Consider the following 13,914-nt stretch of genomic DNA (forward strand, 5'->3'; position numbering starts at 1 on the left):
TCCTCTAGCAGGGAAGGTGCACAGAGGCCTGGTGTTCAGATCTGCCTCCTGGCTGAAAATCTAGGCCCAAAACAGGTCCCAGATGTGTTGCCTCTGCAGTTTATTGACTCACCTGTACAGACTAGTCACTGAGGGACCCTGGACACAATATGACTCTCTCACCTGCTCTGGCAGACAGAACCCTCACAGGTGGCCACCTTTCCTCTGGCGAGGAAGGTGCACCAAATGTCTGGAGCCCGAAACAGGGTCTGTCCCAGAAGTTAGGTTGCTTCTGTCTGTCCCAAAGCTGTGTAGCTTCTGCAGTCCACACTCTTGCCAGCACAGCCTGGAGCCTAAGCAAACTGGAGCAAAGATGGCTCTCCTTCTGGCTCAGGCCTTGAGACTCCTCCCTGTAGGACACCCCTCCTCAAGCAGGAAAGGTGCCGGATGACTGGAGCCAGATAAGGAGTCTGTTCCAGCAGCTGTGTCACTTTTGCAGGCCGCCCTCTCCCTGGCCACGCACTGGAGCAAAGATGTCTCTCTTACCAGCTCTCCTCTGGCAGGAAAGGTGCAGGATGTCTGGAGCCAGTAATGGAGTCTGTCCCAGCAGCTGTGTCGCTTCTGCAAGCCGCCCTCTCTTTGGCAGTGCACAGGTGTAAAGATGGCCCTCCTACCTGTTCAGGCCCTGAGACTGCTCCCAGGCAGACACCCCTCCTTGGGCGGGAAAGGCACCGGATTACTGGAGCCAGAAATGGAATCTTTCCCAGAAGCTGTGTCGCTTCTGCAGGCTGCCCTCTCCCCAGTAGGGCACCCCCCCTTTTTTATTTTTTATTTATCTTTTTATTTTTTATTTTTTTGAGACAGGGTTTCACTGCAACCCTGACTGGCCTCAAACTCAAAGATCCTGTCTCGGCTTCCTGAGTGCTCTGATTATGTTCAATATTTATATTTGCAATTAGAGTAATTACATCTTCATTTCTTTAAGTTTGTTTTAAAATTGGGGATCAATATCACAATTTTGTTAATTTATGAGTTATAGGACCAGCTGGTATGAAACAATTTGTGAAAAGGGAAATGTAAGTCATTTTTATTAAACTCAAACTTACTGAAATAGAATCTCCTGGTGTCCATGTCAAACAAACCCACATGTTCATTGTTTACTCTTAATTACTAATGCTATCACTCTAACCTTGTTCCATTTTTGGACAACAGCTTATCAATTTTTTACTAATGATTTCAGTTGCATATGATCTTGACAACAGGAAAACTCCTGTCACTCTAGAGTACACGTTAAAGGTTTGTTTTTAATGGTGTGGAGGTTGAGCACAGGGTTTATGCTTGCCAAGTCAAATAAAACTTATCTATATCCCTTTAGTCTTGGATTTTTAATCAAAGTTTTTGTAAACATAAACCTATTTTTAAAAGGCATTCTTTTGAAATACTGTAACATCTTGTTTGTTGCTCTTCATAACTTTGGAAGGCCTCAATGTTGCTTCTGAAACACCTTTTGTCTGCATTCTTAGGGTAGATCCTCGTGAGGGTCTCACTACTAAGATTTCATTACTGGGTCTCACATTTCTTTGAGTTTTCTTTTATTTACACAAGCAATTCATTTCTTCCTGAAAAGGTGCATGGGGGTGGAGTGGAGTAAAAAACAAGTGAATTGTTCTGAGTACTTTGTTTACAGAATTCAATGATCTAATGTCATCTGCATTGCCGATGAGTAACACGTTAGCGTATGTCAGTCTCTGGAATGGTAACTGCCAACTTTGTACTTGTTTGGCTCTCTTCTCTTGCTCCCAGTTTAACTGAACTCTCATAACTGCCCATTTCTTTTTTTTTTTTAACATTTTTTTTGAAATTGAAATTTAATTACATCATTTCCCCTTCCCTTTCTTCCCAGCAGCCCCTCCTATAAAACACCCAACTTCCACTCACACTGCTCTCTCTTCAAAGTCATGACATCTGGCTTCTTCAAGTTTTGATAAGCCTTAATTATCTGTATAAAGTTACTTGTATGTACACGATTTCAGGGCAGAGCGCTGGGTATTGATAAGCAACACAGGGACTCTTCCCTAGGGAAGACTACTTTTCTCCTTCTCAGCATTTTTTAACTGTCCATAATTCTTTGTCTAGGGTTGGTGCCCTATGACATTTCTACCTTCTGCACTGCTATGTCTGTAGGCTTAGACTTTTCAAAATCTACTTTAACAAGGGTTCTTCCGTGCTTCAACCTCCCTTCTAGTCCACTACCCACCAGAGGTAGTGGAAAAGAAAGGTTAATAGGGCAAAAGGGGATGCAGACTTCTTCAGAAATAATTCTTTGGGGTGATTTTAATTTTTGTTGTCAGCAGTTCAGTCCTCTAGCAAAACACCATCAGGAATCAGCAGCTGCAGTTCATTCCACTCAGCAATCACCACTCACAAATCAGCCACTGGCAAGGTGGCAGTTTGATCCAGAAGAAACCAGTAGTTTCTGCCAATTGGCCTGGGCCTACGTCCACTGAAGTTGAAAGAAGCCACCAGTATACCACGGAAAGTTCTCTGGAGAGTTACTCCCTATGAAGTCACTACAAGCAAAGATCACCAACACAGTGCAAAGCAAACCAGTGCAGAGCACTGTTAGCAAAGGTTAATGAGGCAGAGCCAGGTGAGCCAATGCCAGAGCCTCCTCCCACTGACTATGGGGTCACAGTTACATTCCTTCTAAACATCACACATGTCTGCTTCAGCAAAGCATCCTTCACCTGTCTGCCCCAGCAAAACATATGACATAACTGAGTTTCCAAAGAAGCCACAAACTTCCACTTTACATGTCTGTTGGTATCATCTTTGGTCAGTCTTGCATAGGCAACCATGTTGTTTAGGTGTTGAAAGTGCAGCTTCTGTGAAGTTTCTAAAAGGCACAATTTTACTTAGATACCCAGGAACTCTGGCTCTTAACTCTTCCTCACTGACTTTAATGAGCTTCCTCTCCATGTGACCATACTTTAGAGTTTCTGTACTCTTTTCTGCTCTCTCCATCTTCTCCCTCTATGATCTTACTCAGTCTCATGCTTTAAAACCATCTGTTGGCAATTCCTAAATTTGTATCAATAAGCTAGTCTCCCCTTCCGAGTTCCAAATTCACATTTTAAAATATCACCTGACATCCCTTCAAATATCCCCCAGGCATTTCAAATTCAAAATAACTGTTTTTCTAAATCTGGATCTCGCTCAACTTTCACCATTTTGTTGCAAGGCTTCCTACTAGCTCTTCCATTTTCTCTTTCGTATTGTACTACTCTGCTCATCCAATATGTCACTGATCTGTGAAATTTCCACGTTCGAAATGTCTCTGGCCTCTTGTTTAAAATGGTGATTACTTTCCACTGCATTTGGAGTAGAATTCCCCACAGCCAGCCCTGTCTCTGATGACTTCCTACATTCTCAAGTTTATCTCTTAGCTTCTGCCAACACCACTTACACATTCTCACTTTTATCATCTCCCATACAAAGTGTTCCTATGATCTCAGAGCCTCTGTATTTACTACTCTGCCTGGGGTCCTTTCTTCTCAGATCTTTATGACACATGGAGAAATAGCTTCCCTCTTGTAGATTTTATTTGAAACATTCAGGACATTCACGTTAACTCTCACAGGGATTCTATATAATAAGGAAAATTATTATTCTGGAAATCACTATACAGGCTGGATTTCAGCCAAAGAGGTAGCAATCTAAATATTATCTCTTAGAACACCTTTGGTCCCAGGGTTGAACCCTGAACTCTACCACTATGCTGCCTTTGAGGAAGTATTTGTTTGTTTATTGAGTTCAGGATGATCTTGAACTCCTTTATAAGAAACTGCATACTAGTCAAGCACCATACCAACTAAGCTTCATAGCAGCACCCAAGAGAGGCTACTCTCGATTATCTTACCATCTTAGTATTCTGATATTCTAGATCAAAGCACTCTCTCTTTCCTTCACAGATTTTCATTGAATCTTTCCTTCTTAGCTAATTATCATTTTATTTATTTGTTTATAGTCTATCAGACTTACTCAGGTAGACTACTTCTGTGTCATGATCACTTTTATAATCAATCACTGTATAACCCCAAGTTACAGATCTACTTGGAGTTTGGTATGGTGCCTGGAACATAGTAGGTTCTAACAACTTTTTTCAGTGAGTGTGTAAAACTGTGCTCTGAAATTTTATAGAAACATGAAAAGGAAAATAGTTTCATTTTTCTAGTTTAGATTTCACAAGTACATTTTATCTGAAAATGTATGTTTTCCTTCATATTTTCTTATATCAATTATTTCTATTTCCTGACATTTTTTGTCCTTTAATTTTTGGACATCCACCCAACAGATCAATTTTAATTCTTACCCTATTACTCCAGAACTGATGGTAAGAAAAGCTGAGCGGTGGTTGGGAGTGGGGAGACACTAAGTATCTATCATTTGAAAGACTGAGGTCCAAAAATTGGAACTCTACTGTCCAGCCACTACTCGATCCATATCCTTATCTAGTTCTGTTCTTATCACCAGGACACTAAGGAAGGATAGTAAGAAAAGAAACTGTTAGAACTGTTAAAAGTCACAGTAGAGCATCATGTGTTTCCACTCTCCAATCTAGGCAAGACATGAAAACTGGAATCACTTCTTACAAGAAGGGAAGACTAGTGCCAACCTTGGCTGACCAATATTGATCTACCCAGTGCTACTTTAAATACAGAAAGAGAGTGTTTATTAAGACCATTTGGTGTAACAAGGGAGTAGGACTTTTTGATAAATCAAATAATTCCTTGAAAAAAATAGTAGGGCCTATGTCCCACTGATGACAATGTTCCGCCTAAGAAAACATTGCTTAGGTCAAAGAAATTTTAAAAAAAATTTTAAAGTAAGATATTTTAAATTATATGTAAAACAAACCACATTTTTATAATCAGAATCTATCTTATTCCATTTAGGAATCTCGAAAGCGCTACCCCTGAAGAGCAGATTTTGATGTCAAGGGCACCAATTTAGCAAGAAAGGTGATAAAAGGCCTTCTCTTCCTCAGAAAGGTTGAAGAATTGAGTTTAGAGGAGACAAATGTGTGGGCTGGAAAATACAGTCGCTGTGTGGGAAGCTTAGGGAGCTCTAGGGCAGCAAAAGTAAATGATTATGAGCTGTTTCTTCCCTGATGCCACAGTTAGAGTATATTAGCTATAGTCTACAGGGTAACAGTACACTAATAAACACCGCCTAGCTGTGTAATTCTTCTATGATAGCTGTGTATTCTTCTAGATCACTCATGGCTGATCAGGCAGTTTGATGACAGCTAGAGCCTGAAATGGAGTCTAACACAGGTTTAGTAATTTGTTCTGTCTGGTCTAAGGCAGTACCGTTCAACCTGTTGTGACCCCCTGGGGGTTGCATTTCAGATATCCTGCACATCAGATGTTTACATTACTGTCCTCAACAGGAGCAAAATTTCAGTTATGAAGTAACAACAACTTTTTGGTTGGGGGGAGTCACTTCAACATGAAGAACTGTATTAAAGGGTTGCAACATTAGCAAAGTTGAGAAGCACTGGGCTAAGGGATAGCAACTAGAATAAAGCATCTTTTTTTTCACATGGCCCGTCATTTTCCCATAGGTCAGAATGGCCTTCTTCATGCAGTATTCTCAAACAATAAGCAGTCAATGGTTAAAAGCTGGAAAGCTGTTTCTTCTTTTTTCTGAAAAGCTTCCTAAGCCCAAGTCCTAGCATTTATTTAACATCATTTCTGTTGCATATACTTACTCAACAACAACAACAACAAAAAGAATAACCATATGTTTTTCACATCCCAAAAATCATATTGCAAAGAAGCAGAGAGAGGGTCACCAATCAGCTGCTGGAAGGTTCTTCTGTTCTACCTGGAGAGAAATCATGGACGGGTAGGTAAGAGTCATTCAAGTGTTGGTCTCTGCCATTTCATTTCCCTCAGGGTGCAGAAGCACAAACGGGTAGCAGCAGGCAGGAAGCAGCAACAACTAGTCCCCTGTATGCTATAGTCTGTGAGCACGCACACACACAATGTCACTTGATAAGTCACTGAGCAAATGTCTTTTGTGTCCCTCCTGTGTGTCAAGTATTATCATATGCTTTGGGGATATAAAGAAAGATATACATTACTCACAATAACAAGAAATTTTGCTTAATTCATGATTTCTGAAATCAGAAACTAGACTATCACATAGGTTCACTACATTAACAAAAGAGCCATTTAAAAAATAAAAAAGATCATTAACATGATTACCTAAAGACAACAACAAGGTTTAGATGACAATGCCTAAGTTGATTTTCTACTACAGAAAAAGCTACACCATACCCAGTTTATTAAGCAATGAAAATTTGATCAGGGATATACATATCTTGGCCATAAATACTTTTTAAAATAAGGAAGAATAAAACTATAATTTTACAAACATATGCAAATGTAAATTTTTGTCTGGATTCTTTTTTTCTATTTTATTTTTTTTTAATTAGATGTTTTCTCTATTTACATTTCAAATGTTATCCCCTTTCCTGGTTTCCCCTCTGAAAACTCCCTATCTCCTCCCCATTTCTCTGCTCATCAACCCACCCACTCCTGCTTCCTAGCCCTAGCATTCCCCTACACTGGGGCATCGAGCCTTCATGAGACCAAGGACCTTTTCTCCCATTGATGCCTGACAGGGCCATCCTCTGCTACATATGTGGTGGGAGCCATGGGTCCCTCTATTTGAACTCTTTGGTGGGTGGTTTAGTCCCTGAGAACTCTGGGGGGTACTGTTTAGTTAATATTGCTATTCCTCCTATGGGACTGATAACCCCTTCAGCTCCTTGGGTCCTTTCTCTAGCTCCTCCATTGGGGACCCTGTGCTCAGTCCAATGGTTTGCTACAAGCATCCACCTCTGTATTTGTCAGACACTGCTGGAGCCTCTCAGGAGACAGCTATATTAGGTTCCTGTCAGCAAGCACTTGTTGGCATCTACAACAGTGTCTGGGGTTGGTGATTGTATATGGGATGGATACCCAGGGGAGTCAGTTTCTGAACGGTCATTTCCTCAGTCTCTACTCCACACTTTGTCTTTGTAACTCCTTCCATGGGTGTTTTGTTCCCCACTTCTAAGATGGATCAAACTATCCACACAATGATCTTCCTTCTTGAGTTTCATGTGGTTGGTGAATTGTATCTTGGGTATTTCAAGTTTCTGGGCTTCTGGGATAATATCCACTTATTAGTGAGTGCGTATCATGTATGTTCTTTTGTGATTGGGTTACCTCACTCAGGATGATATCCTCCAGATCCATCCATTTGTCTAAGAATTTCATAAATTCATTGTTTTTAATAGCTGAGTAGTACTGCATTGTGTAAATGTACCTATTTTCTGTATCCATTCCTCTGTTGAGGGACATCTGGGTTCTTTCCAGCTTCTGGCTATTATTATAAATAAGGCTGCTATGAACATAGAGGAGCATGTGTCCTTATTACATGTTGGAGCATCTTCTGGGTATATGCCCAGGAGTGGTATTGCTGGGTCCTCAGGTAGTACTATGTCCAATTTTCTGAGGAACTGCCAAACTGATTTCCAGAGTGGTTGTACCAGCTTGCAATCCCACCAATTGGAAGAGTGTTCCTCTTTCTCCACATCCTCGCCAGCGTCTGCTGTAATTTGAGTTTTTTATTATTATTATTTTTTAATCTTAGCCATTCTGACTGGTGTGAAGTGGAATATCAGGGTTGTTTTGATTTGCATTTCACTGATGACTAAGGATGTTGAACTTTTCTTTAGGTGCTTCTCAACCATTCAGGATTCCTCAGTTGAGAATTCTTTGTTTAGCCCTGTACACCATTTTTAATAGGGTTATTTGTTTCTCCGGAGTCTAAATTCTTGAGTTCTTTGTATATATTGGGTATTAGCCCTCTATCAGCTATAGGGTTGGTAAATANCTTTTCCCAATCTCTCGGTTGCCGTTTTGTCCTATTGACAGTGTCCTTTGCCTTACATAAGCTTTGCAATATTATAAGGTTCCATTTGTCAATTCTTGATCTTAGAGCATAAGCTATTGGTGTTCTGGTCAGGAAATTTTACCCTGTGCCCATGTCCTTGAAGCTCTTCCCCACTTTCTTTTCTGTTAGTTTCAGTGTATTTGGTTTTATGTGAAGGTCCTTAATCCACTTGGATTTGAGCTTTGTACAAGGAGATAAGAATGGATCAATTCACATTCTTCTACATGCTAACCATCATTTGAGCCAGCACCATTTGTGGAAAATGCTGTCTTTTTCCCACTGGATGGTTTTAGCTCCTTTGTCAAAGATCAAGTGACCAAAGGTGTGTGGGTTCATTTCTGAGTCTTCAAATCTATTCCACTGATCTACCTGCCTGTCACTGTACCAATACCATGCAGGTTTGTTTGTTTGTTTGTTTATTTTAATCACAATTGCTCTGTAGTACAGCTTGAGGTCAGGGATAATGATTCCACCAGAAGTTCTTTTATTGTTGAGAATAGTTTTTGATATTCTAGGTTTTTTGTTACTCCAGATGAATTTGCAAATTGCCCTTTCTAACTCTTTGAAGAATTAAGTTGGAATTTTGATAGGGATTGCATTGAATCTGTAGATTGCTTTCAGCAGGGTAGCCATTTTTACTATATTAATCCTGCAAATCCATGAGCATGGGAGATCTTTCCATCTTCTGAGATCTTCTTTGATTTCTTTCTTCAGAGACTTGAAGTTCTTGTCATATAGATCTTTCACTTGCTTAACTAGAGTCACACCAAGGTATTTTATATTGTTTGTGACTATTGTGAAGGGTGTTGTTTCCCTAGTTTGTTTCTCAGCCTGGTTATCCTTTGTGTAGAGAAAGGCCACTGATTTGTTTGAGTTAATTTTCCATCCAACCACTTTGCTGCAGTTGTTTATCAGGTTTAGAAATTTTCTGGTGGAATTTTTGGAGTCACTTATATACTATCATATCATCTGCAAATAGTGATATTTTGACTTCTTCCTTTCCAATTTGCATCCCTTTGACCTCCTCTTGTTGTCTAATTGCTCTGGCTAGGACTTCAATTACTATAATGAATAGGTAGAGAGAGAGTGGACAGCCTTGTCTAGTCCCTGATTTTAGTGGGATTGCTTCGAGTTTCTCTCCATTTAGTTTGATGTTAGCTACTGGTTTGCCATATATTTCTTTTTCTGTGTTTAGGTAGGGGCCTTGAATTTCTGATCTTTCCAATACTTTTATCATGAATGGGTATTGGATTTTGGTCAAATGCTTTCTCAGCATCTAATGAGATGATCATATGATCTTTTCCTTTGAGTTTGTTTATATACTGGATTACATTGATGGATTTCCATATATTGAACCATCCCTGCATCCCTGGGATGAAGCCTACTTGATCATGATGGTTGATTATTTTGATGTATTTTTTATTCAATTTGTGAGTATTTTATTGAGTATTTTTGCGTTGATATTCATAAGGGAAATTGGTCTGAAGTTCTCTTTCTTTGTTGGGTCTTTATGTGGTTTAGGTTATCAGAGTAATTGTGGCTTCATAGAACGAGTTGTGTAGAGTTCCTTCTTTTTCTATTTTGTGGGATAGTTTTAGGAGTATTGGAATTAGGCCTTCTTTGAACATCTGATAGAACTCTGCACTAAAACCATTTGGTCCTAGGCTTGTTTGGTTGGGAGGTTATTAATGGCTGTTTCTATTTCTTTAGGGGATATGGGACTATTTAGATCATTTATCTGATCCTGATTTAACTTTGATACCTGGTATCTATCTAGAAAATTGTCCAATTCATCCATATTTGCCAGTTTGTTGATTATAGGCTTTTGTAGTAGGATCTAATGTTTTTTTCTGTATTTCCCCAGTTTCTGTTGTTATATCTCCCTTTTCATTTCTGATTTTGTTGATTTGGGTACTGTCTCTGTGTCTTTGGTTAGTCTGCCTAAGGGTTTATTTATCTTGTTGATATTCTCAAAGCACCAGCTTCTGGTTTTGTTGATTCTTTGTATAGTTCTTTTTATTTCTACTTGGTTGATTTCAGCCCTGGGTTTGATTATTTCCTGCCTTCTGCTCCTCTTGAGTGTATTTGCTTCTTTTTGTTCTAGAGCTTTCAGGTATGCTGTTAAACTGCTAGTGTATGCTCTCTCCAGTTTCTATTTGGAGGCACTCAAAGCTATGAGTTTTCCTCTTATCACTGCTTTCATTGTGTCCCATAATTTGGGTATGTTGTAGATTCGTTTTCATTAAATTCTAAAATGTCTTTAATGCCTTTCTTTATTTCTTCCCTGACCAAGTTATCATTGAGTAGAGTGTTGTTCAGCTTCCATGTGTATGTGGATTTCTATTGTTTTTGTTACTATTGAAGACCAGCCTTCTGTGGTGATCTGATAGGACGCATGGGATTATTTCAATCTTCTTATATCTGTTGTGGTTTGAATTGTGACCAATTATATGCTCAATTTTGGAGAAGGTACTGTGAGGTCCTGAGAAGAAGGTATATTCTTTTGATTTAGGACAAAATGTTCTAATGATATCTTTTCAATTCATTTGGTCCAAAACTTCTGTTAGTTTCACTATGAGTCTGTTTAGTTTGTGTTTCCCTGATCTTTCCATTGATGAGTTTGGGCTGTTGAAGTCCCCCATAATTATTGTGTGACATGCAATATGTGCTTTTAGCTTTAGTAAAGTTTCTTGTATAAATGTGAGTGCCCTTGCATTTGGAGCATAGATGTTCAGAATTCAGAGGTTTTTCTTGGTAGATTTTTCCTTTGATGAGTATTACTTGTCCTTCCTTATCTTTTTTGATGATTTTTGATTGAAACTTGATTTTATCTGATATTAGAATGGCTACTACTACTTGTATCTTGGGACCATTTGCTTGGAAAATTGCTTTCCAGTCTTTTACTGGCAAAGAATTTTACTTTACTGGAAAGTGTTTGTCTTTGACACTGAGGTGTGTTTCCTGTATGCAGCAAAATGCTGGGTCCCATTTAAGTATCCAGTTTGTTATTCTATGTCTTTTTATTGGGGAATTGAGTCCATTGATGTTAAAATATATTAAGGAATAGTGATTGTTGCTCCCTGTTATTATTGATTTTTTTTTAATGTTTGTGTGGCTATCTTCTTTTGGGTTTGTTGAAAGAAGATTACTTTCTTGCTTTTTCTATGGTGTAGTTTCCCTCCTTGTGTTGTAATTTTCCATCTGTTATCCTTAGTAGGGTCAGATTTGTGGAAAGATATTGTGGAGATTTTGTTTTGTCATGGAATATCTTGGTTTCTCCATCTATGGTAATTGATAGGCTTGCTGGTTACAGTATCCTGTTTTGAAATTTGTGTTTTCTTAGGGTCTGTATGAGATCTACCCAGGATTTTCTAGCTTTCATAGTCTCTGGGGAGAAGTCTGGTGTAATTCTGATAGGTCTGGCTTTATGTTACTTGACCTTTTTCCCTTACTGCTTTTAATATTCTTTCTTTGTTTAGTATGCTTGGTGTTTTGATTATTATGTGACAGGAGCAATTTCTTTTCTGGTCCAATCTGTTTGTTCTTCTGTAGGCTTCTTGTACGTTCATGGGCTTCTCTTTCTTTACAATTGGGAAGTTTTCTTCTATAATTTTTTTGAAGATATTCTGGCCCTTTAAGTTGGGAATCTTCATTCTCTTCTATACCTATTATCCTTAGGTTTAGTCTTCTCATTGTGTCCCGGATTTCCTGGATGTTTTGGGTTAGGAACTTTTTGCATTTTGCATGTTCTTTGACTGTTGTGTCAATGTTTTCTATGGCATCTTCTGCACCTTAGATTCTCTCTTCTATCTCTTGTATTCTGTTGGTGATGCTTGCATCTATGACTCTGATCTCTTTCCTAGGTTTTCTATCTCCATTTTTGTCTCACTTTGTTATTTCTTCATTGTTTATATTGCCAGTTTTAGCTCTTGGATGTTTTTGTTCAATTCTTTTACCTGTTTGGTTGTGTTTTCCTGTAATTCTTTATGGAACTTTTGTGTTTCCTCTTTAAGGTCTTCTACCTGTTTACCTGTGTTCTCTTGTATTTCTTTAAGGGATTTATTTATGTCTCTCTTAAATTCCTCTATCATCATCATGAGATGTGATTTTAAATCATTGTCTTGATTTTCTGGTGTGTTGGGGTAACCAGGGTTAGGTGTGGTAGGAGAACTGGGTTCTGATGATTCCATGTAGTCTTGGTTTCTGTTGCTTATGTTGTTGCACTTGCCTTTCATCATGTGGTTATCTTGTCTCTGACTTTGGCTTGTCCCTCCTGCAAGCCTGTGTGTCAGTACTCCTGGGAGACCAGTTCTCTCTTGTGCTTGGAGGTGTGTAGGCATTCCTGGCAGACCAGCTCTCTTCTGGTAGTATTTATGTATGCAGTTCCATGGCACAGGATCAGCTCTGGGTACAGCTGGAGCCTGGAAGACTCCTGTCCCAGGCCACTGCTCAGTTCCTGAGTTCTGAGGTATCTGGGCAGGTTCCTCTGAGCAGCAGTGGTGATCCTACCTGCACTCACAGGCCTGTCTGCACTCCTGGGAGGCTTGTTCCCTCCCAATGCTAATTGAGTATGGAGTCCTGTAACAGATTATCTGCTATAGACAGAGATGGAAACAGGAAGGCTGTGTTCTTTTTTTCTTTATTATTCTATTGCGGTGTTTATAGCTTTATCTGATCTCTTCCCTTATGCTGGTCTGTGTTAAGAAAGATTTATGTATCAACACCTGAAAGACTGAATCTTTGTTGCTTCAAATACAGTCTTCAATACACTCATTCCTATTGTTTGACTAACCTCAGCTTAAATTTGTTACTGTACAAATCTGACCAAAGTGGGAGAATCAGTAGCCTGTCGATGTCTAGTGTTTGTCTAGAAGTCTCTGGGAACGTCCTGACTCCAGCACTGCTCTGCTGCTAACCTTTCTCATTTTAATATCTCTTCCATCTAGTTCCCAGCAGTGGTGGAAAGGGCAAGCTTAGAATTGTCTTTTGATATGGCTTACAGCTGTGAAGCACAAGAATGGATTTTTAGGCTGTAGGGCAGGCAAGACAGGAATACCCAGACTGGTTGCTATCAGTAGCTAGCAACCTTTACCAGAAGTTCCTGGTTGAAGTAATGAAAATATCCAATAGTTCCACAAGCCTTTTCCCAGTGAGAACAGCAATAAGTTCAGTAGCTGGTTTCTGAATCCCAACTAAAATAAAAGGGTATTAGTATCTGATGTACTTTCAATCTTTATACATATAAAAGAAATTATTTCTACAAACTTATTTTTTTGCCTATTTTCTAAAGTTTCTCATGAATGGTACCTGTTTTCTGCATACACATTATCACTAAGTGGTAGCTTAGAACAACATATATTAATTCATATATTAATCTAGAATAAGTTTCCCAAAGTGTGACTCAGTGTCAGAAGTTCCTCCTACTACTGTAGGAGAGAGAGGCACAGAAAAATCACTTCAAGGTTCCAGAACATTACGGAGGCTTAACAATGTGTAGCAGAATCAGATCCTTGGCGATGTTTCCAAATGGACTGTGCACGAAGCTACAAAGGTAGAGCTTAGGTTTCAAGAGAGGCCACATGTGACGCAGGCAGCACACCTGGAGGGAAGGGATTATCCAAGCCTCTGGAACACAGACAATGCTGTCAAAGGTCGAAGATGCTAAGCATAGAACAACTGGGCTTGATTTTTTCCTGCCATATTTCCATCTCTTTTATTTTTTATTTGTTTGTTCATTTATTTATCTGATACTTTCTTACCATTACCGTAATCTCTCCAGTTTGGAACTGGAATGATGACTTTGTTTTATTGTAGGTTGGAATTATCTAACTCTTTCTAAAAATTAGGTGCATGTCTCAGAAGTCTAGGTTTTTCAGAAAGGTTGGGACTGTTTACTGCACTACTACATTCAAAGAGACCTTTGAA

This window comes from Mus pahari, chromosome 13 (assembly GCF_900095145.1).
Source record: "Mus pahari chromosome 13, PAHARI_EIJ_v1.1, whole genome shotgun sequence".
Lineage (NCBI taxonomy): Eukaryota > Metazoa > Chordata > Mammalia > Rodentia > Muridae > Mus > Mus pahari.